At 41.0% G+C, this 24,332-nt stretch overlaps 1 pseudogene; it reads left to right on the forward strand.

The window, feature by feature from the left end:
• Positions 1 to 1,857: 1,857 nt before the first annotated feature.
• Positions 1,858 to 4,056, forward strand: LOC147303944 (general transcription factor II-I repeat domain-containing protein 2 pseudogene; annotated as a pseudogene).
• The last annotated feature ends 20,276 nt before the right edge of the window (positions 4,057 to 24,332 follow it).

Genomic DNA, 24,332 nt, shown 5'->3' on the forward strand with positions numbered 1-24,332 from the left:
ACAGTGACAGATTTGCACAAAGATTTATTATAGTTCCTGTCACACCTCAGATAGATTTAATTTATTCAACCATACAAACTGTTAGCAGACTGACTTCATCCAGCTGCCATTTTTCACCATGTTGATGCACTAAAGAAGGCGATATCTGACGACGCATGGTTGTAAACTTTATCCCAGCAACAGGATTACAACTTCATTGCGCATCGTTGCAATAATTTTGGTTGTGCCACAGTCTCCAACCACTATGTGGCCATCATAATCCGATTACTTTTTTTAAGTCACGAGTAAAGTAAGGGATTACTATTGCAAAAAAGTAAGTAGATTACCCTTGCTTTTCCGTAAGCATGCTGCATTACTAAACTGTGATTTTGTTTGTGAGAGTGTCTCATGACAATGACTTAAGCGCATGCATGTCCATGGCAGCAACAGACGTGTGCAGATCAACAATGGATAATATGGAGTGCGGGAGAGAGTACGACTATACAGCGTTTAAAGCTTGGAAGTGCTGACGTTACTTTGAGTTTGATTCTGTAAAAGTGACAAAAACATTAGCGTCCGCTGTACACTCTGCGTGGGAAGAAAACTTCTTTCTACAGTGAAAAATTACGCTTCAAATCTGAGCAAGCACCGAGCACGCTGCCAAAGGAATGTGAAATTCACAGAGAAACCCCCGGATCCCCCCACTGACATGACCGCTGCGGCACCGAGCGAACCTCCACCGGCCCCACTCCTGCTAAATAGGTGAAAATAGACTTAAGATCGACAGGACTTAGTGCTGCTGAATCTTTGATTTTATTTATTTTGTGCTGTGTTTTACTTGCATCTATTTGTTAAAGTGAGTGTAAACACAAAAAATTATTTTATTTTATGTGTTGGAATATACAGAAAATAGGTTTAAATGTTAAACAAATTTCTTCAAGTTAAAGACAGTTGCATATAATTTAATTTTTGCTTGATGCAATGTGAATAAAGTTAAAAGATTCAAACTAATAAAACAATTTTTAATAAGAGACTTTTCCATTTGATTCAGTTTTATATGATGGATTATGCAGAAAAATAGAATTGGGCTGAAAGGTCTGTTACTTTATTACGTATTCAGGTTGTGTACCATGTTTTTTTTAAAAGAAACTAAGTAATAAAGTAACTAATTACTTTTGAAAAGAAGTAATCAGTAAAGTAACGGGATTACTTTCTTGGAGTAGTAATCAGTAATTAGTAACTAATAACTTCCTTGAAGTAACTTGACCAACACTGGTGGCCATCGCATAATCAACCCTGTGCTGCTCACTCACGTCACATTCAAGCTGAAATGTTGGTGATAAAGATTCAAACAAGAACAAAGATGCACTTGAGAATTCGTTGTCACTTTACACCCGACCACATTTGAACATTTCTGCTCACATTGAAGCATCAACGTGAAAAAATTAGCATATCAATGCTACGGTGCAGTTAGGTAGACAACTAGATTGATCACCTGACAATGTCTCCAGGCTGTAACATATATTGAACGCACCTTTGGCTGCCATGTCAAAGCTCCGCCCACTCCTTTGCCTTGTGCACTTTCTAAACTGCGGTGTGTGCTGAATCTGAAATGTAGCACTCTTAAACAAATCTACCACCAAACAGGATGAACTCTGGCCCGCAGCCTAATTACATTTGGCCCGCGAGGCCATACCAAATTACTATTAGAGCTGGCCCGCCGGTCTTAAGCAGCGCATGTACTGCTAATACTACAACTCCCAGAATGCTCTGTTGGCGTTTTGGCGCGTCAGTCAGGACAGGACCAATTAACGCCCTCTCCTCTGTTGACTGTAGTCATAGCAACCGCGCGAATACTGCCGCGCTACCTCTCCCAAAATGGCGAAAAGAAAGAACGAAAACAGGAGCTTCCTGGACAGGTGGGAGACAGAATATCTGTTTACCTATGTAAAAGACAGACCTGTTTGTCTTGTATGTGGAGCTCATGTGGCTTTAACCAAGGAGTACAACATTAGACGACACTATGAAACGAAACACCAAGAGAAGTACAAGGACCTGGACATGACTCAAAGGCGCCGGAAAGCAGAAGAGATGAAAAGAAGTTTTGTTTCACAACAGACTATGTTCAAAAAAGCCATATCACAAAGTGAGGCTGCTGTAAAGGCTAGTTTTGTTGTGGCAGCAGAGATCGCAAAATCAGCCCGGCCCTTCAGTGAGGGAGAGTTTGTGAAAAGTTGTATGATGAAAGTTTGCGACGTTGTGTGCCCAGAGAAAAAGCAAGCATTTTCAAATGTTAGCCTGAGCAGAAACACAGTAGCTGATCACACGTGAACTTGCCAACAATCTAAATAACCAGCTGATGGAGAAGGGAAACAGTTTCGTTGCATTCTCCCTCGCTGTGGATGAGAGCAGCGACGCCTCTGATACTGCCCAGCTTTCAGTCTTCATCCGTGGTGTGGACTCAACTCTCTGTGTTACGGAAGAACTTTGAGGATTAAAATCAATGCATGGAACAACCACAGGGAAGGAAATATTTGAAGAGGTTTCCAAATGTCTAACTGAAATGAAGTTGCCATGGGAAAAACTTGTGGGGTTAACGACAGATGGTGCACCAGTGTGGTCAAAGGAGCGGACTGGTGGGCAGGGTACGGGAGAAGATGCGAGCGGAGAACTGTGCAGGTGAGCTGACTGTTTATCACTGCATCATACATCAAGAATCACTTTGTGGCAAAGCCCTAAAGATGGAACATGTTATGACCGCAGTAACACGAGTAATTAACTTTATAAGAGCCAAAGGCCTGAATCACCGCCAATTCAAATCTTTTCTTGAGGAGTGTGGTTCGGAAGACGTGCCGTATCACACGGAGGTGAGGTGGTTAAGCCGAGGGAAAGTACTGAACAGATGTTTCGAGCTACGCGAGGAAATATTTCAGTTTCTGGAAAGCAAAGGGCAAGACACAGCTGAGCTCAGGGAGCAAGAGTTTCTGTGTGAGCTGGCCTTTATGTGTGATATCACGAGCCATCTCGATGCGCTGAACCTGCAGCTTCAGGGACGGGGGCGTATCATCACGAAACGAAATTGTGCCTGTGGCAGAATCAGATGCTACAAGGAAACCTGGGCCATTTTCCCTGCTGCCAAACGATGAACATGCAAATCTCTACTGCTGTGTTCCCATGCGTACAGTTTGCTGAAAAACTCTGTGTACTCAGTACTGTGTTTACCCGGCGGTTTGCCGACTTTGACGCCCAGAAATGTCGATTTGAACTGCTCAGTAATCCTTTTGCAGTTGACGTGGCAAAAGCACCAACAAACCTCCAAATGGAGCTGATTGAACTCCAGTGTAGTGACACGCTGAAATCAAAGTATGATGCTGTGGGCGCTTCACAATTTCCACATTTCATCCCTGACACAATGCCTGGGCTCCGCACCCACGCTGCTCAGATGCTCTCCATGTTCGGCAGCACTTACCTATGTGAGCAACTATTCTCCTCAATGAAGATGGCCAAAACATCTCACAGGAGACGTCTGACCGATGAACACCTTCACTCGATCCTGAGGATTTCCTCAGCTCAGAGCCTGAGCCCAGACATTGAGGAACTAGCATCCAAGAAGAGATGCCAGGTATCTGGCTTGGACGCATCAGAGTAGATCAGTGTGTAGCAAACTGAGCTATAATTACCATTTTCTTTGTGCAATTTGTCTTGCTACTCCCAGACATGGGCTTGAATGGTTTCACGTTTAATGATATTTTTATTAGTTAAGTGGTTTATTATTGTTATTTTATTTTTACATTTATTATTAGCCTGGGGAAAAAGTTTACTGCTAAAATTTAAATCAGAAGGCTGCAAATACAATTTTTATTTAAGAAATGCATTCCAGTGATATGTTATTTAATTGGAATTTCAATTTTGCATGTGTGCAATATTAAGTTATATATGTTTATATAAGTTCTATATCGTTCAGTATTAAGCGTTGCTTATTCCATATTCAGTTTTTCAGCAAAACTTATTTGAGTCTTTAAGAAAAGGTTCCTTGTTATATCTGGAGGAAGATTTTTTTCAATAAATATTAACGTTGGCCCGCGACTTTGTTCCAGTTTTGAATTTTGGCCCACTGTGTATTTGAGTTTGACACCCCTGCCTTAAGGTTTATTCTGGGTTTCTATTTATGAAATCACCCAATGGCCTCAGTGAGCACTTCATGCCGGATGTAGAGTTTTACTGCAAATTGGGATATCTCATCTTGTCAGATCACCTTGCAGGATTTACTGCACTGCTTCTCCTCATCAAGGTACGTGTTTGTTGCTTGGTGACGTCATGTCTAGGCCTCGGTCACATAGCGCTTGTTTGCAGTAACATAAAGCTTTGGGGCTGGTGACAAAGGTACGGTACACTCTTTAAGATCTGCACATGGGATGTGTTTGTCTTTGATGTCTGCGCGCTGTGTGTAATATTTGCGTTTGTATTATGTTCTTGTGGCGCACACAGCTATCTGTCCCTGCTGTTTGGAACTTTTTCTTTATTTTATGTGGCTTTTTAGTGCATACTAGCTTTGGGGATGTGAACATGAATATTGCAGACAACTGTATGTGATCATGTTCCATTAGTATTTGTTTCCTGGGAAGTTAGCAAAGTATTCTCAAAACACAGGTCATGAGTCAGTTTGTTTATTATTCATAATAACTAACAGACAAGCTGTTTTATCCTTCAGACTGCTGCTGCAGCTGTCTTCAGTTTTATAAGTACTTATGGTCATCTGCTGCTTATTTAGAGCTCATCAAGCTTTTAGTCATCTTCTGCATACTAATGTGTCTGACTTTCTGATGTGCACTATATCAATTACAATTATCAATAATGATTTCCCTTCATTTGTATGTATGGTAATTATAGTGGGCCAATGTCCAAGGACCAGACCATATTTGTTAGAAACACACAACTGTTGCCGATTATTTATAGTAGTACTACAGGTACTAATAGATGTACAGTAGGGTCCATAGTTTGTTGGACAATTACACAACTTTGTACTTTTTTTTTCTTTTTTGTTTGTTTGTTTTGTACACCATTACAGTAGATTTTCAATCAAACAATCAACATGAGATCCAAGTGCAGACTTTCAGCCTAGTTTTCAGTTTCAAGGGTTTTAACAAAATCTTACAGTCATTTTTATACACACTCCTTTTTACGAGGCTCAATTAGTGGACAAGCCATCATAATTCTAATGATCAGGACTGTTTTTAATTCTTCAGTAAAAACTGTTTGCAGTCAGTGACTGCCTGAAGTCTGGAACCCAGAGACATCACCAGATGCTGCGTTTCCTCCCGTGAGAGGCTCTGCTAGCCTTTACTGCCGCCGCCTTCAGTTGTTGCTTGTTTGTGGGTTTCTCTGCTTTCAGTTTTATCATCATTAACTGAAAAGCTGAGGTACTGAGGTGAGATCACGTGACTGACTTGGCCATTAAGTCCCATTTCTTTGCTTTGAGAAACTTTTGCATGCTTTGGGTCATTATCCATTTGCACTGAAGTGCCATCTGATCTGATGTAGCCGATTTCTGTCTGAACAGAGAGTATAGCCCTGTACACTTCATAATTGATCGTCCCACTTTAATCATCATAACACTGATAAACAGTCGTGGCTTTGTTCCACTGACAGTCATACATGCCCATGCCATACTTCAATTCAATTCACTTTTATTCGTACAGCGCCAAATCCCAACAACAGTCGCCTCAAGGTGCTTTATATTTTAAGGTAGACCCTACAATAATATATACAGAGAAAAACCAGCAATCATATGACCCCCTATGAGCTTTGGCAGCGGTGGGAAGGAAAAACTCCCTTTTAACAGGAAGACTGGCCATTACCTTACCTATGTTAATGCACTCTGCTTTAGATCATGAGCTGTTTGTCCTTCTCCATACTTTTTTCTTTCATTTCATTTGGCCATACGTTCACCTTGGTTTCATCTGTCCAATCTGTTCTTGATTATACACCTTGACATTGTCAATGACACACCTACCTCCTTGAAAGTGTTCTTGACTTGGTTAGGTGCTGTTAAGTTTTTTTGTTACCAGAGAAATAATTCTGTCCGGTACTTAAGTCGTCTTCTGTGGTCTTTCAGTCCTTTTTATGTTGCAGAGCCGGCCCGTGCTTTCCTTCTTTATAAGATTGTTGATTGGGCCATTCTTAAAGTTCTGCCACCCCGATGTTCTCCCTCAATTTCACTTGTCTTTGGGTTTCATATTTAAAATTACAGTTAAATTAAAGCTATAAAATACCAGTTCAACACTTTGAGTAAGCTTGAGATATTTTGCTTTCTTCATTAATCATGAAATATTACCTGGCCATGAAACTGCTTCTCTGTCTGTGATGTAAATGTATATTATTTTTGAGCCTGTGAGCATCACGACTGTTCGATTTCAAATCCACTGTGGTGTTGTGGCAAAACTAAACTAACTCAACTGTTTGACTTTAATCAAATTTGTTGGAATTTCAGTTGAATTTCTTTAGAAAAGGGTTGTTTTTTTTGCTAGCCTTACATTTGTAGGTTTGTTTACCAAATTTGGGGTTTTAAAGAAAGAAAATACATGCCGGGGCTTGATGTTTCATCTAGTGCTTTGTTATGGCTAGTCTTCAGTATGCACCAACTTTACTTTACTGTGCTTATGCTGAGCTGTACCAGGAAACAATCATAGAGAACTGCTCTCAAAAACGGAAATCCTCATTTATTCCAACATGTTATGTAGGCATCAACAATCCCCTTTCAAGTACAATTTATGTTGTTATCTGTAGTGTTAAAACAAACACTGACAGCCGCCCGTTAAATTCGCACAAAGGTTGTTACAGCAGTAATAAATCCCTAATTTGATTACAAGATTAAACAGTTTTTACAACACAAAAATTCCGTAAGGCTTCGATTACAGCTCTGATTTTCCCATTTTATGTTTAGACAATACTCACAAAGCCACAGATCATATTCTCTGCTACTACAAACAATTCCTTGTTATTATAAGGCTGATTGCTAAATGTTTCCCTTGCTTTCCTTTTTCCCCGTGTTTTCACTGGCTCACACACTGCATCTGCCGCCCGCTTCCCTTGAGGAGCATTGTGGGTAGGTCATATGATCTCACACTACTCATCATCTTCCCTTTGATGAACAAATGAGAAGTCCTGTGCCCTTTGAAGCATTTTTGTGTGGCACATTCAGGCAATTAATGCGTGCGTAAAAAGCCAAAGCGAGGATAGATGAGAGCTGATGACAAGGATGGCGGCAGGAAACGAGAGGAGTCAGAGTGGAGGGACAAGGCAGCGAGAGAGGCTGGTTTCAAGCTTCATCACCTCTTTCCAGGTGTCTCTGCCCGCATGATTTCTTCTGTGCACTGCAATCAACTTCCTTAATGAAATAAGTAATTAACATATTATAATTGTGCTGCAGTTTTATTTGCCAGAAATCATTTTCCACATCTAACACTATGCTAATTTAATCTGTTTCCCATTCAACAACGTGACCTTTTGTGATTAAGTTAATGGCAGATTTTTTTTTTCATTGTTCTCACACGTATGCGTGAATGTATGGGAGAGACTAAAAATGTCAAGATTTTAATGTTTTTGCTGCGGATACTTGTATTATTTTTTCTTAATGGAGAAAAATAAAGTAGTGTCTGCATTATTATTATTTTCTGACTCACCGAGTGTACATAAATCAAAAAGCAGACTCGCCGCGCAATCTTGTACACCTTTATTTCGATTCCTTTGTTTCTATGCATGCATAATCTTCTTGAAAAACTTACAGGCTTGATGCAATAACTCTTGCAAGGACGTGGCCATTTTTATTAGGCAGCACTGGGCGACTACGGCCACTTTATTAGGTACATCTGTTCAACTGCTTCTTAAGCAAATATCTAATTAGCCGATCAATCTGATTGGCTAATTTCAACTCTTAGACAGGGTCATGGTGAGCTGCTGATTTACTGAGATTTTCTCACACAGCCATCTCCTCTAGGGTTTACTGAGAATGTCTGAAAAAGAGAAAATATCCCATGAGTAGCTACAAGTTGGATGGCAAATACAGATGTGGTTGCAGCTTTAACACAATTTAACATAGCTCCACCTCTATTCTGGAAAAAAAGAATCTTTCTGGCAGCAGTTGCATTTGGTCTTGTGATATCTACTGGAGGGGTTGATTTCTTTTTATTCTGATTGGGATTATTTTGATGCTGCCACTAAATAACGTTTAACCAGAAAAGCGTGACACACGAGTGTTTAAAAGCTAGCTGCTTAATATCGTATTGATGCCTCCGCGCAGCCAGAACAGCTCTGCCTCTATTGCTGCATGAACACTGGACCTCTTGGGTTGTTTGTAGTGTCTGGCACAGAGACGTGGGCATCCAAGGCCATAGGGGATGCGCCTTAGTGTGCAACATGTCAAAGGAACGTCCGCATGAAAGCCAAGACCCAAAGGGTTCCCTGCAAGAACTGAATTCTTGAAGACGATCGGCATTATCCGCTTCTCCTGTCGGTGGTTTTAATGCTGTGACAACACAACCTCCTGCTGTATTGCCAAATAATTTAAAAGAGAAGAACAACTGTGGTTTCAAAGTTGCTGGATTGATGCATTATTCTGACACAATACAGTGTTTCACAAGCTGCTGTTGGCTACAGAGCATCCATGTGTTCACGTTATTATTCCAGTTCTTGTACATCGTGCTTTGCTTTTAAAGTTTTTTTTGGTTGTTATTTGTGGCGCTCTCCACTTTACAATGTGGCAGGCAGGATGTAAAAAATATTCTCTGAAAGAGCACAATTCTGTCATCGACACAAGAGCAAAAAAACTCAAGCAGTAATCTGACTGCATATTGTTTGAATGTTTTTGGGGTTTCCAGACAGCCAAAGAGTCCCCTGGCTCTTAAGTCCTTCTACTGGCTGACAATCAAACTCATCAGGCCTCGCTCTTTCCAAGAAAACAAGCTGCCTTCAGCTATCAGCAGACTAGCAATCATGCTCATGGGAGACTGCAGTTACGGTGATCACATGAGACTCAAGCTATCATGATCACAAGCTTTCGTGTATGGGAGATTTTACCCTCCAGAAGAAGCAAAATAAATATCATTTTACGTAATTACAAAAGGTCAAACAGCCTGCAAGAGATGTAGGAAGTGGAGAGGAAGTAATCAGAGCAGCAGTCTGGCGTTAGGAAGACTGACAGAATATGTGCCAGCCAGTAACGAGACAGCGTATCGCTGAGGTTCTTGTTTTGCTCCGTGATGGCTCTGAAGCCTCGGGGTGCACTGACAACATTACCATACTCTTCACCTCCTATACACAATGCTCGTGTCATCATCGCCTTGGTGTGGCGTCGCCCGTTTGAGACTTTGACACTGTTGCTATTTTAGAGTGTCACTTAAGGTTTCAGGCACAAGCTTATTAGTTCAATCAGACTCAGAGCGGATGCTTAGTATGTGCCAACTTAAAATCAAATCTGGGCACGCTGAATCCCAACTTCGCCAAATCTCTCCACGTGGCTCTTATAGTCAAGTGTAAAATTTGATTTTAGAGAAGAAGGTGATTTACGGCAGTGACACGTCTGAGAGGAGGCCTCTCTGGTGTTTGAGGAAACGTGCTGGATTTTTAAGGTAAACCGTGTCGCCGAGAGCAGACACGGGAAATACAGCCGAGCAGCTCTCTACGTGTTGTTATTTTCTAGTTTCATTGTCCATTTTGATGCGTGCCTACTTAGCTTAATTCCCCTGGGATTTCCTTTCCTGCAACATATCCTTTTCTCACTCTCTACTTTTCTGCACAGTGGAGTCAGTCACGAGCATGGCGACTTCCTGGCTATTGATTCTCCTGTGAATAGGACCAAGCCCAACAGCTGAGGTGAAAATAGATTTGTTTTGCAACTTTTGCTAGCACGCTGCCTTTTTTTCATGAAAACTGTGAAAAGGATTGTTTGTTTACGTCCCAGCAGTGGACATACCACTTTCACATTTTCATACTGAACACATGCAGCATTATTTACAGCAGATATCCTGTTTATACTTGACTGTATGACTTCTTTTAAAACAATTCAGCCGCTAATCAGACACGTAGGTACAACTGCCCTTAAAATCACTAAAAATCCTTTTTTAAGGGAAGGAAATTCACTAACATATTTTTTTAAAATTCAACTGTTGATCAATTTCCTTTTTAATTTTGCGAGTTATCGTGCGACAATCAGGTCAGAAAGTAGTTAAAACAGGCCCTTTCAGACCCAGAGGCTTTCTCCATCTTTTATGTACAGTCTACTCTCCGTCTTTAAACCCACAGTGAAAAATTTAAAAGAGATTTGTAAAAAGTAAGGCAGAGAAGGTCAGCAAATAGTCACAGATGAGCATCCATCCACCCGTCCTCTGATGCTTATCCCAGTCTGGGTCGAGGGGGCAGCAATCTAAGCACACCGAGGGTGTTCCCAAGCGAGCCAAGAGCTGTAATCTCTCCTGAGTGTCCGGGATTTATCCCGGGGCCTCCTCCCAGTTGGACATGCTGGGAAAGCTGAATCCCCCTCAGCTAGCTCCTTTCTGTTGGGAGGAGTAGCATCTCTTCTTTAAGCCTCTCCTGAATGAGCTCCTCACTCTACCTCTAAAGCTGCTGAAGCTCATTTTGTCTTCACAGTCTTATAGTATACATAAAAAATAACCCTTGGTATAGTGTGGAAACATGTAGTGTAAAAATTCTATGAAACTATGGAATACTCAACACATTTTTCACTGATACTACACATAACACATAAAATATTAAATTCCTTGTATTTAAATATGTAAAGGACATTATCCATGCAGTATGCACAGAAGCTGATTCTGCTAATTTACAGTGTCTTACATTCTGGCACATAATAATTCACACAAATTTCTAACACTTTTTTTTCTGTACTCTTGTTTGTAATTGAAGAAACATCAATGCTGAGGATAAAAATTCTGTCTGGGTTTTGTGTCAAACAGCTCAAAATCTCATCATGCAACTTGTTTTTGTTTGTGGCATCAGATACGTACGACGCTGTGATGGATGCATACAGTTCCCTCAGTGTGTCAGGAAGGGAAACTGTATATATTCACATTCACAATGTGTTGGCGTCAATCAAGCAACATGTTAAACATCTGGTATGCGAGCGATCGAGAAAACAAAGGGTTTCTTTTTTTTTCTTCTTTCTTTTAACTGAAGCAAACAGAATAAATATAAAATAGCAGGACTGCACCGCAGGAACGCCTCCATTTAGTAGCATTCTCATGATTTTCAAATCGTAAATCAATGTATTTTTTTTTAAGTACAGTAGAAGTAAATTGTCTATTTAGTTTTATTCTAATGATTTCACTGCATGTGTGAGAATGCATGTGGACGTGTTTATGTTTGTGCCCGGAAGGGGAAAAGAGCTTCAGGTTGGCATGGCACAAGCTTGTTATTCTACCCAGCACTCAATCACACAGCAGCTCCATGAAAAGAGAATAATATTGGAGAATCATCCTTCTTGGTGCTTTCCTCTTCTTCGACCTCTGTGTTCTCTCTCCCTCTCTCTGTCTTTCTCTTTCTTTTCCCCTGCAGTGTGTGTGAGTGGTATCCATCTGTCAGTTGTCAGTGCCAGGGAGTGATACAGAGAGCTGTCACTTCTCATCAGCCTGCATTGGTGAGGCCTTTTGCAGCTGCCCTGCCTGACTCGGGGCCAGAGGAAATGCGTATGGGGAAGAAGGCGGGGTAGGGGGGTTGAGAAGAAAAAGAAAAGAGAGACAGGCCAGAGAGGCAGACTAGAGAGAAGGGTATTCAGGGGGCAGGAAAGCAATTAATTTGGAAACAATTGAAGGAAAGATGAAGAGAGACTGGAACCAGCACAGGACACACAACAGACTGTAAATATCACATTACCTTAATATGCTCAACAGTATCAGTATGTGCTCTGAAGGGCATTCAGCCACCCGTGACCTTTACCAGCCTCTGTTGGTGACCAGCAGGAACTGCAACAATGTGAGAACACATTTCCTTCAGTGTTAGATCCATGTGAATTATTCCAAAGAGAGATGATGAGCATATCTAAATGGAATTATCACACAGAAGGAAAACACAAAACACTGCTTTGTTTTGGATATGTTAACCCAAAACACACATCTGCAATAAAGCCTATATCTCAACACATTATTTTAAAAAGAATCTTTTTTTACAGCACTGTGACAGAGACAGTAGCTGATATTAGCTTCCTCCATTTAGGAAGAAGGGAACACTGAAAGCCCATCTGCTGATTTACCTGTTCTTACTAACCTGACGCTCTGGTAAACTACTTTAATGAAAACACTATGGGTTGTGATACCACAGTAGAAAAACGCATTTTACTGTTTGACTTTTCTTTTAGCTTGATTTAAAACCTTTAATGTTTTGATGTTTTCTTGACTGAATAAATGTGCTAATTGGTATTTGTTGTTTCTGTACTGAGCCATAGAGCTCTGTAGGGTACATTTTTTTAATGTATTATTTGTATTATTTGCAATGTGTGCATATAGTCTGATTGTGTGCAAATTGTTTCGATGTACGGTGGCCCTGAGAGGTCAAATGCTCTGCCACTTAAGAAAGGAAATAGAAAAATGCTTAGAAACAAGAAACTTTGAATGAAATACAACAGGAATAGAAAATGGAAATGGATTTTATTCACATTTTGTTGTGTTTGTTGTGCTTTTTGCTGCATTTTTCAGTTTGCTGTTTGATCTCTCACAGCCACCGTATCTGTGGAAGAACCGGTCAGTCCCAAAAAACTTGTGTGGATGGGTCACTAAACAGATGTTCTAAAAATACTTCACTATAATAAAAATCATCTTCTTTCTTTGTCATTCTCTCCCAAACACAAACTTATAGAAGCATCCATAGACACACCAGAGGGTGTCTCTGCCACTCTGGTATCTATGGCCCTGGAGGAGAGTTACAGACAACATGAAGAAATCTAACTGTGAATTAAAAATGTCACAGTTACAGTTAAGGCAACCTGAGACAACAGTTGCAGCTTTTGCTGCCGAAGTGACCACTGTGCGTTTAGATGAAGCGGCCTTCATTCGGTAATGTTTGGAACATGTTCTCGCACTCTCATCTAATCAAATGTTTATTTAAAAGATCAAAATAATGACTGTACAAGAAAGGCTCTAGCTTACAGCGAGGGCTCCACATGTGAATATTTCTTCACCTCAGTCCCTCCCAGCCTTTTAGATGAAGCGACCTTCAGGAACATTGACATGACAAGCATGACGAGTCCTGTGTAGCGGTGAGGGATCCGAGTGCTGAGCCTCAGGGGCCCTCACTGGGAGAAACACTTCTTTTCACTTTATCTTTCATCTCTCCGTTGAGTCTTTTCAAATAACTCAATAAAGAAACAAAGATCATCTACACCTGCTGCAGCTTTGGTACTGATTGAAATGCAGTTTTACTCCAAAGATAAAGATTTTTTTGTTGCAGTCGGGGAGAGTTTACTTTTTATGAGACAAGCAGAAAAATGTGTGTTTTATTTGCTTAAAGTGCAAGTGTATTTGTAAAGAAGTTTGCAGGAACTACAATACAATTTTTCTTCATGTTTGTAAGAGACTTGTGTCGTCATTCTGTCCTTTCTCCTTTCCCCCCCACTTTTTTCTCTTTTTTTGTGGTCAAATTAGGATGACTAATGTCACAACATGATTGCCACCTTCAGGAATGCTATAATTCAGAACAGAGCTATGATGTTGAACATTTCAGCAGGAAAAATGTTCACATTTCAGCAAATTGCAGGCTCAGCACAGTTTATGAATCATTTGGCAACACGACATGAACGGAGTCAGAGCACCAGTTTTACAGCCAGAAATCACCTCGGTGATGAATAACGCACATCGGCGGGAAAAATGTCATTTTATTGTGCAATACTCTGAAAAGGTAAGTTCAGCACCATTTTTATAGCAAAGTCAAGAGGCTGCCTTTGCGGGCGACGTAGTAAACACACACAATATGTGGACTCTTTTTTTTTTAACAGTCATATTTATCATTTAATTTCCAAACAAGCTTGTTTTTCTGTATTATGGACATTACAAATTGCTTCTAGGGTTTTTTTTAATAGAATAATTTAGAGTTATATAATGATTTGTCTTTGTCTATATTTTTTTTTTATCTGTTTAACTTGCGTGATGCATTAATAAATGATTGCACCACTTTTTATACCACAACAAATATTAATGATTAAGACTTTCCTCAGTTCACTTGTATTTTTAATCCACACCCTGTATATCAAAGATGTCAGTGCGGCCAGTGCAGAAGTAGCTTAAAGCTGCATTCTTTTTCTTGCCACGAGGGGGCTGCCACAAGACTTCCAGTTCTTAAAGTCAGAGGGGGAAAGACCTCATTAATCACTTTCCTAATGCTTTACAGGCTCAATCACTTGTTTAAAGTCACACTAAACAAAATATTTCGGTCGGAAAAGGTTCTAAGATGGCAAGAGTAAAAACTCAAAGTTAAAGGCTTCATAATCGACACGTCGCAGTGGCTACGTACACCTAAATGACTGACTGTGGCTCTGGCAAAACTAGGTCTGTATCAGAAGTAAAGTCAAGTTTGTCACAAACTAAGCTGTACCATCATGGCAAACAGGAAACGCACACAACTAACACTTAACAAACTGAATTTAACCGACCAAAGACCATTTGCCCTATAGTTTGTTAGTGTGGGTGTGGGTCGTTATAAGCATAATATTGCAGTACAGTTTAAAAATATCTGGTTTTAATGTCGCGAGTCCCAACTCTGCTTGGGTCAGCTGATTGCTGTGTTTGTGCCACTCCAAGTTCCTAACTGGCTTCTTGTAGACAAACGATGCAGCATCAACACTCATATCATGGTTGAAGGGCGATCCTCCCATCTCTACTTCTTAAAAGTTTCCATTTATCAGCCCGTTTTTAATTTCAGATATCGATAAATAGCTAATATTGGCTAATATACCCGGCCTTCTGATATATGTGATGGGTGTTAATGCGTTTCGCAAACTCTTCACTAGCTCCATTTCTAAAAAGCTCCTGATTCGGTCCAGTCAATCAGAAAATGATCTTAAATCAGAATTTACTTAATGAGTTTTCATTAAGTAAAGATGAGTCTCTTGGTTGTGGTCAGTGGAATGCTTGCTAGATGCTCATCCTCTGAGGAGAATTATATAATTAAAATCAGCCCGGACGACTAAATAAATCTGAATATTATAATCCAGCTGGTATACACAGCATTTTTAATTCTCTTGGGCATTTCCTTTTATTCCACAACTGACAGCAGAGAAATGAGACCACACTCAAACCAAGGATGTCTCTGTTCGTGATCACCATTAAAATCGGTGTACCAGGTTTTTTTGAGATATTGACGGCTATGAAAGGATAAACACATACACCAAAGAGCAGTTTTAGTCGACTTTTCCATCTGTTTTATATGAATATACGAACATTTATAATCCCACAGCCTGGCCCAGTAAACATAATATTTCTCTGATGTCTAACTATGTCTGTGAGTGTGTGCGGTAAATTTTGTGTGTGTGTCTTGGATACGTGACATTAGCAGGATAAATAAAAATCAAATGCTGTTTGGAGACAAGAAAAACATTGCACACCTTTAAGAAAACTCTTCTTCAAAGCTTCACCACCAAAGCTAGAAATTCCTTCCTGAGGCATCAGTGAAATCAAAAACAACAAACACCGCACTTATGCTCCTGTTTAGTTACTCAAATGTTGTTTCTTCTGCTAAACTGGAGTTGTGCTACAGCAGGAGAGAGAACAAACCATCAAGAAAGTTTCAAAGTTCAAACACACGTATGCTCACTGTATCAGTTTTTGTCTTTCTTATCTCAGCATGTTCACCGCAGACACGAGCAGACTGTGTTTTTCTTTTCTTTTTTCCCTTTTTTTTGTCTAATGTGGGTTTGTGACAAAGGGTTGGCAAATTGTGACAAATTGCTTTTACCTCTTCTTTGGTGGTTGGCACCATCGTGACTGAGTTTGAATTACGATCTGAGCTATTTGCATAGTTTAGTTAAAGTGAGATTAAAGGGAGTTATTATTATAACTGCATTTAAAAGGACAGAATTTTAAGGTAATATTACAAAAAAGCTCATTTCTACAAACTAGACAGACTCCTGCTGAATGAGCTTTTGTAAAATGTTGCTTTCTCACACGCGTTGTTACAAATGCGAATGTTGGTTGTCGACGGGAGAGGTTTTTTTGTGCGTTTCCGAAGATGCCTACACGTGAGCGAGAGAGGCAAACTGAAAGAGATGCGTGGAGCTCTTGCCCTATATACATGGTCCCCAAGGGAAGGGTGGAAAATCTTTGATAGTCTTTGAGTAGGCATTTTGTCATGTTTTATATCATTCAACTAATAAAACACAAGTCCTTGACTAAAGACTCGGGCTCCCTCTGGACGTCTGCTCTACATGGGGAGCAATTGTTTGCCTTGACTCACTCCTCCATCTCTTCCCACATCTGCAATTACCTAATGCATTGTTTACTGCTTAAACATGTTCGTTTACCATACATTAGAGATTCTTGCCTGGATGATTTTTCTTTTTTTAATCCTACCATAAGAGAACTGTAGCGATACTTATTTAAAGCTCCACTTGGCACAGTATCAGGGTCCATTACTTCCTCTTTTTTTCTGAATATTTATAACAAGGAGGCAACTGTAAGCTCAGACAAAACATGCTAGATGGTGCTAAATAAAGAGTTAATGCTGTTTGGAAAATGAAATGTCTGCTTTTGAACCCATGACCATCATCACCTTGGTTTGTTGGAGGTAGAGTATTAGTAGTTTTCACAAAGTAAAGGGGATGCACAAATTCCTCGAACAGGTTGTCAATGCAATCTTGAGTTACTTTGTTGCATTAGAAACGCTCCAAAAGGCACCAGCACCTCATAAAACGGTCCAGTTAGGTCAGTCAAATTAACCAAAGGGAGGCATAGAAGACAGCTAGCAGCTAAACCTCTATTAATGCAGAATGTTAAGCTTTAATAAAATTTAAAGAGTGAATATTAGCATTGTCAAAAAACTAAAATTGATGACAAGAGTCTAAAATCTGATGAGAGACCTACTTGCAATAATAAAACAGTGTGCTATTTTGCCTCCTCTTGGCACAAAACTTCAGTGTCACTGCAGACATTCGACCCCTCCCCTCACTAGCAGCTGAACGCATAAATGGTAGCACAACAGACCTAGAAGAGCATCTTAACGACTGTCACCGTGGTCTGTAGGGCTCTGTCGTATCATATTGTCCACAATATAAATTTTTTATGTGATATAAAAGTGCAATATCACATTGCTATAGCAACGCCATGTGTTTATGTTTTTTTTGTTTGTTTGTTTGTTTTTCCTTCCCCCCTGTGAACAACAACAAGACAAGCCTGGGCATGTTTCAGAGCCACGTGTCAGATTTAGTATTTAAAAAGGGAGCTATCGCCAACAAAGCACAGTGCTGTGCAAAAATGTGGACTTCTGGAGTCAGTCTCAAGTAACCAAATGAAGAAATCAAGAAATTTAAATTAGGTGTCAGAGAGTCAGTAAAGGCATTAAGATATATAGTTTTCAGTCTAATGTTCAGTCTGGATTAAAGTGGATGAGCAACCAACCATTTCACGACCTGACATTGTCAATCCACTGTTGTGCTGCCTATTTGCCTTTCAGTTCTGAGTACTATGGTCAGCGTCTTAACTGTTTGATTGACACATCAGCTCTATTCCTTGATCTGTATCATGCAGATTAATTTAAAAATAAAAATAAAAAGGAGGTTTTTCTGCATCTAATCCAACAGTTCTGCCCCCCAGATGTTTCTCTGCCTTTGAGGAATTTTAAAAGGAGAAGGGGAATTTCATTGTTAAGTGGGCTTGGACACAGTAAAGAGCCGAGAGCTGGTGTTTAACAGGACTATTAACAGCAAGATGGGAGATCGATACAGCAAGGTAGTGAGGAGGCGCATCTCTGTCATCGTGATGTGTTATTAGTGCCCGACAGTGGAGGGGTCTGGCTTCTTTCCAGTTCCTGGGCCTTGTCATGTACTCCGCTCCACAGCAATTAAACCAAAACCCCTCTTTTCACTCTGCTCTACAGATTCAAAGCCTGTAAATAACCATTTCATAAATTACAAAGCATTAACAAGTGTCGCCGCACGGCGAGCTCTTTGACATAACAAATAATACCTTTAGCTCAGAGATTTATTTTGGCACCGTGGAGATAATATCCTCTCGGTCTTTTTAACAACTGCAGTATATGGCTGTGATATCTTCAAGGTCTTGCATAATGCAGCTCTCATATTCATAACACAGTCAGGTTACTCTTTATTTGGCGACAGATGCTATTGCTCCTCCTACTGTTCCTTTAAGGGGCCAAATGATGCACAGCCAATGCAGCACTGTTCCAGGATTTCTTGAGGTGACAGAGATGGCAGAGCAGCTTTACTAGGCATTTTCAAAAAGAAACCTCAGATGTAGTAAATAGTATCCATAAAAGAGAAAAACCAAAGAAAGCCTGACAATATCTTCACATCCAAGTTGTATGAGAAATCCATAGTCTGCTGTTCTGAAACATTAAAGGATGTGACCAGTGAAAGTTTGTGTGCGCGCTCTGAATCATGACCTTTTTAATTTTCTGGTATTTCTGCTAATGCTGTGCAATACTGCAAATTTGTAAATACTGTAAATACAATACAATACCAGTACCGATACCTTTAACTCATAAAGGCAGCTTATGTAGGGGATAGCAGTGTGTCATTATTTATCATCATCAATTTGCCAAATTCTGTCTACTTTTTGATGACCACTAACTCACTGTGATTTTTTTTTTCTTTCCAAATTTCTTAGTCAACACAACAAAACACACGTGTCAGCTTCTCATGCATTTTCAAACAGGAGAGCTGGAATGTAACTATGCCTTTATCTAAAGCATTTTGGGTCTGCTTCTGTTGTTTAAATGTGCTGTATGCTATAAATAAAGTGGATGTGACAGTCAACACACAAAAAAAAAATCCAGACATTTTTTATGTGTACTATGTTGTGCATGTTCGGGTGGATGCTATCGAGCGGGGATTGAATCGATACCAATACCAGCATTGTTATTGATACTGTCGATAATTTGGATCGATATGCCCACCACTAAGTCCTGCTATTAAACCTAGCTCTTTATGCAAAATATGAAAAGAAGCTTACAGACATTTTCCCCTAAAATAACAACATATTGTCACAAACCTAAAGTCCTATTTATTTATTTGTATCTCTGGTATGTGTGGGCAAAGATGTGAAATCTTCCTTTCTTTCAGTATCTCACATAACACTCAACTCTGCCTTAATTTTCTTTTGGCCCTGACTTTAAAGTGCATCTTACCCTCATACTTTTGCACTTACTGCTGAAGAAAGCACATTCATAAATGTACTGCGAGATGCTGGATTACATGGCACTGCGGTTCAAGAACACGATGGAATTAATTTCCAAAGCAGTTTCACGGCACACGAATGCACCACTTACATTTACGACATGGTTGTGGACAGGGTGAAGAGAAAAATGCATATTTGTTTCCTTTTCTCAGATTCTTTTTCGTTCCCGTCTTTAGAATAAATACATTGCCGGGTTTCATCTTTAGCCGCGCTTTCTCTGCAGCTAAATGCTTGCAGACGAATGACTGTAGCTCTGATGGGTAAAACCCAAAAGCGCTGCCACAGGTTAGATAATGTTTCTCTTTATTTTTCCCGTGTTGACACAGAGAAATAAAAATGAAAAGAGAAGCTGGAGGGCAAAAACCAGAAACTCAGGGATGTTTTTCGTTTAAGAGAATCGTTTAAAGATCTGCAAAACAACAGATGACGTACCTGCTTACAAATGATTCCCCATCACACAACACGAAAATGTGTATTAATGTATATGTACAGAGAGTTAAACACTAAACTCCCTGACAAAGGCTTGTACACCGGACCACATAAGAATTAGGTTTATTTTTTCAAAGTAAAACAGGACCATGTAAGGAGGTACTGCTCTGTGTTGGGGGTCTGGAACTGACAGCCTTATGCCAGTGGTCTACTTTCTCCAGTGGCAAATATGCGAGGGTCCGAGACATTTGTGTACACTCTGAGGCGTTGTGCGTGCATGCATAGGGGGTGCCCTTATAGTGGGCACCTCCTATGCATGCGTGTACCCTCCAAACAGTTCTAGAATAGCTATTTATATTTTGTGTCTGTAGATGTTTGGGTCTTTCTTTATTTTCTTTTTTTTTTTTTTTATGAAATTAGGTGACAATGTGAAAAAGTGTTTTTCCAGTAATCGTAAGTTAAAGGTGCTGGGATGCTCTTTACCCTCTGAGATGGTAACTGCAGTGCTCACTTTGTATTCCAGATGCAAATCGAACCTGATTAGTGGAAACAAGCAGAAACAATTTTAAGCAATTAATGAGGTTAGTGAAACAGTGGTCTTAAAGATGTGACGTCCTTGTGTCAGAGTGACTGAAAGGATTAAGCTGATTCATTTTATGCATCTTTGTTACCAAATTGCATCATATTGACTTTTGCCAGCACACCCCCATTTGCCAGGAGTGATGGATGTAGGAGGTCCGAGATGATTGTGTTGGTTTGATTTCAGTATTTTTAATGGATGGTTCAGACTGCAGCTTGTGGGTGTATGTGTGGGGATGAGGCGGGGATCTGTTTGATGAAATGTAAGGTGGTGACTCTGTTTTAACCTTGCGGTAGCATTTTGCAACAAATCATTGGATTTTTCCCTGTTTGTTGTTAGTGTTTTACTACATTAAAGGCACATACATTCATTTTTTTTCACCCCCTACCCTTTGGAAGTGTGTCATAACTAAGTGTGCAGTTACTGCTCGAGTTTGTCCTCCAGATGTCTCTGTGAACTCCAGATGCTCTCAAACGCCATCTCCTGCAATCATCCTTCTTCATTCCCACTAACAATTAGATAATGAAATATTGATTTTTAGTTAGATTCATATTGATGCTATTAGCTTTGCATTGATAAATCACTGATGCTGGGAGCCAGACCAGGAAGACATTACTGTGTGTTAATCTGATGGATATGCCTTCTTCTGTCCTGTGTGTCTCTACCTGGCCTGTCACACGCTGTCTTTACTACATATAGAATAGCTTCATATCATGGCCCAAATAACTTGTATTTCACTGTATTTGAGGTCTTGTGTTTGCAGACAGTTGAGGATTTCCTTGTTGATTAAGAACACTGTAAACTTAAAGTTCACACTCCTGTAAAAACCTCCTGATGTAAACAAACCACTTAAAATCACCAGGATTCCTGCATGAAACGGTCATAACATATGACCTAATCTTTGTCAGTGTCATGGAGAACAGAATAGAATTAAGCTAATAACAAGCCAAAAATTATAGTAATATGTATTTATTTAAAAGCTTATGTGGCAAAAAAAAACCAACCCTCCGATTTAGACCCTCCTTTACCAAACTGCTCGAGCTTAGCCATAATTTTAGGACTTCCAGGGGAAACGGCTACATCTTGAGGTCACTGCACAGCATCATTATTGGGTTAAAGTGCTTAGCTCTGACTGGGCCACACTGAAAGGCAGATTTTCTTTGTTTGAAGTCATTCTGTAGTGGATTTACCTCCAATACCAGGGTCATTACTGAGTCTCCTCTGTATTATCCTGTAAGATACCAACTTGGGAGGCACAAAGAAAGCAGCCAGCCTCAACACAGCTTTCTTCTTGGTGTGTCCTGCCATCCTTTGCATTGATGCATCACAACTTTCTTATGCTAGGCTGAGATATTAACTGCTTCATTGATTTCTTTTGGTTTAGCTATTACGCTTCACTTTAAAAAAAATAAAAAAATAATAATTTTTTATATATATATATATATATATATATATATATATATATATATATATATATATATATATATATATATATATATATACTCTCAGTGGCAAGGGAACAATAAGAGAACAGCACCACCAAGGCTGGAGACGGAGCAATACTGGAAGAGCATATGGGAGAAGGATGCAACCCATAACGGCAATGCTCAGTGGCTAGAGGATCTGAGGGCAGACCACAGCGACCTCCCTGAACAGGGTCCAGTAACCATCACAGTGGCAGATATCCAAGAAAGGGTCTCCAGTATGAAGAGTTGGACAGCACCAGGGCCCGACATGGTTCACGCCTACTGGCTGAAGAAGCTGACTGCACTCCACGAGCGTCTGGCAGCACAAATGAACCAGTTGCTAGTTAACGAGAGACACCCGGAATGGCTAACTGAAGGCCGGACGGTCCTGATCCCCAAGGACCCCAAGAAGGGACCGGTCCCCTCCAACTACCGACCAATAACCTGCCTCAGTACTACATGGAAGCTCCTGTCAGGCATCATATCGGCTAAGATGAACAGGCACATGGGTCAATACATGAGCGGGACACAGAAAGGAATTGGCAAGAATACCAGAGGCGCAAAACACCAGCTACTGGTAGACAGAACAATCAGCCGAGACTGCAAGACCAGACTGACCAACCTGTGCACTGCCTGGATTGATTACAAGAAGGCCTATGACTCAATGCCCCACAGCTGGATACTGGAATGCCTAGAATTGTACAAGATCAATGGGACCCTAAGAGCCTTCATCAGGAACTCAATGGGGATGTGGCGTACAACACTAGAGGCCAACTCCAAGCCCATAGCACAAGTCACCATCAAGTGCGGGATCTACCAAGGAGATGCTCTGTCCCCACTGCTGTTCTGCATAGGCCTGAACCCCCTCAGTGAGATCATTAACAAGACTGGCTACGGATACAGACTACGGAACGGAGCAGTTGTCAGCCACCTCCTGTACATGGATGACATCAAGCTGTATGCCAAGAGTGAACGAGACATCGATTCACTGATCCACACTACCAGGCTATACAGCAATGACATTGGAATGTCGTTCGGACTGGAGAAGTGTAGTCGGATGGTAACAAAGAGAGGGAAGGTAGTCAGAACTGAGGGGATTGAACTACCAGAAGGCAACATTGCAGACATAGAGGACAGTTACAAGTACTTGGGGATCCCGCAGGCGAATGGGAACCATGAAGAGGCCGCTAGAAAGGCTGCAACCACCAAGTACCTGCAGAGGGTCAGGCAAGTCCTGAGGAGTCAGCTGAATGGTAAGAACAAGATCTGGGCCATCAACACGTACGCCCTGCCCGTGATCAGGTACCCTGCTGGGGTAATAGGCTGGCCAAAGGAGGAGATAGAAGCCACTGACATAAAGACAAGAAAGCTCCTTACCATGCATGGAGGGTTTCACCCCAAGTCCAGCACCCTGAGGCTGTACGCTAAGCGGAAGGAAGGGGGCCGGGGACTGGTGAGTGTCAGCACCACAGTCCAGGATGAGACAACGAACATCCAAGAATACATTGGGAAGATGGCCCCAACTGACCGAGTGCTCAGTGAATACCTCAGGCAGCAAAAACCCAAGAAAGAGGAGGGAGACGAGGAACCATCATGGAAGGACAGGCCCCTGCACGGTATGTACCACCGGCAGATAGAGGAGGTGGCTGATATCCAGAAATCCTACCAGTGGCTGGACAAAGCTGGACTGAAAGACAGCACAGAGGCACTAATCATGGCAGCACAAGAACAAGCTCTGAGCACAAGATCCATAGAGGCTGGGGTCTATCACACCAGGCAAGACCCCAGGTGCAGGCTGTGTAAAGATGCCCCAGAGACAATCCAGCACATAACAGCAGGGTGCAAGATGCTAGCAGGCAAGGCATACATGGAACGCCATAACCAAGTGGCCGGCATAGTGTACAGGAACATCTGTGCCGAGTATAACCTGGAAGTCCCGAGGTCAAAATGGGAGATGCCCCCAAGGGTGGTGGAGAATGACCGAGCTAAGATCCTGTGGGACTTCCAGATACAGACGGACAAAATGGTGGTGGCTAACCAACCGGACATAGTGGTGGTAGACAAACAGAAGAAGACGGCCGTAGTGATCGATGTAGCGGTTCCGAATGACAGCAATATCAGGAAGAAGGAACACGAGAAGCTGGAGAAATACCAAGGGCTCAGAGAAGAGCTCGAGAGGATGTGGAGGGTGAAGGTAACGGTGGTCCCCGTGGTAATCGGAGCACTAGGTGCGGTGACTCCCAAGCTAGGCGAGTGGCTCCAGCAGATCCCGGGAATAACATCGGAGATCTCTGTCCAGAAGAGCGCAGTCCTGGGAACAGCTAAGATACTGCGCAGGACCCTCAAGCTCCCAGGCCTCTGGTAGAGGACCCGAGCTTGAAGGATAAACCGCCCGCAGGGGCGTGCTGGGTGTTTTATATATATATATATATATATATATATATATATATATATATATATGTATATATA

This window comes from Aulonocara sp. 'chitande type north' Nkhata Bay, linkage group LG22 (genome assembly GCF_057382095.1).
Source record: "Aulonocara sp. 'chitande type north' Nkhata Bay isolate Kocher_YH1m ecotype deep benthic linkage group LG22, A_spYH_male_GT1.1, whole genome shotgun sequence".
NCBI lineage: Eukaryota > Metazoa > Chordata > Actinopteri > Cichliformes > Cichlidae > Aulonocara > Aulonocara sp. 'chitande type north' Nkhata Bay.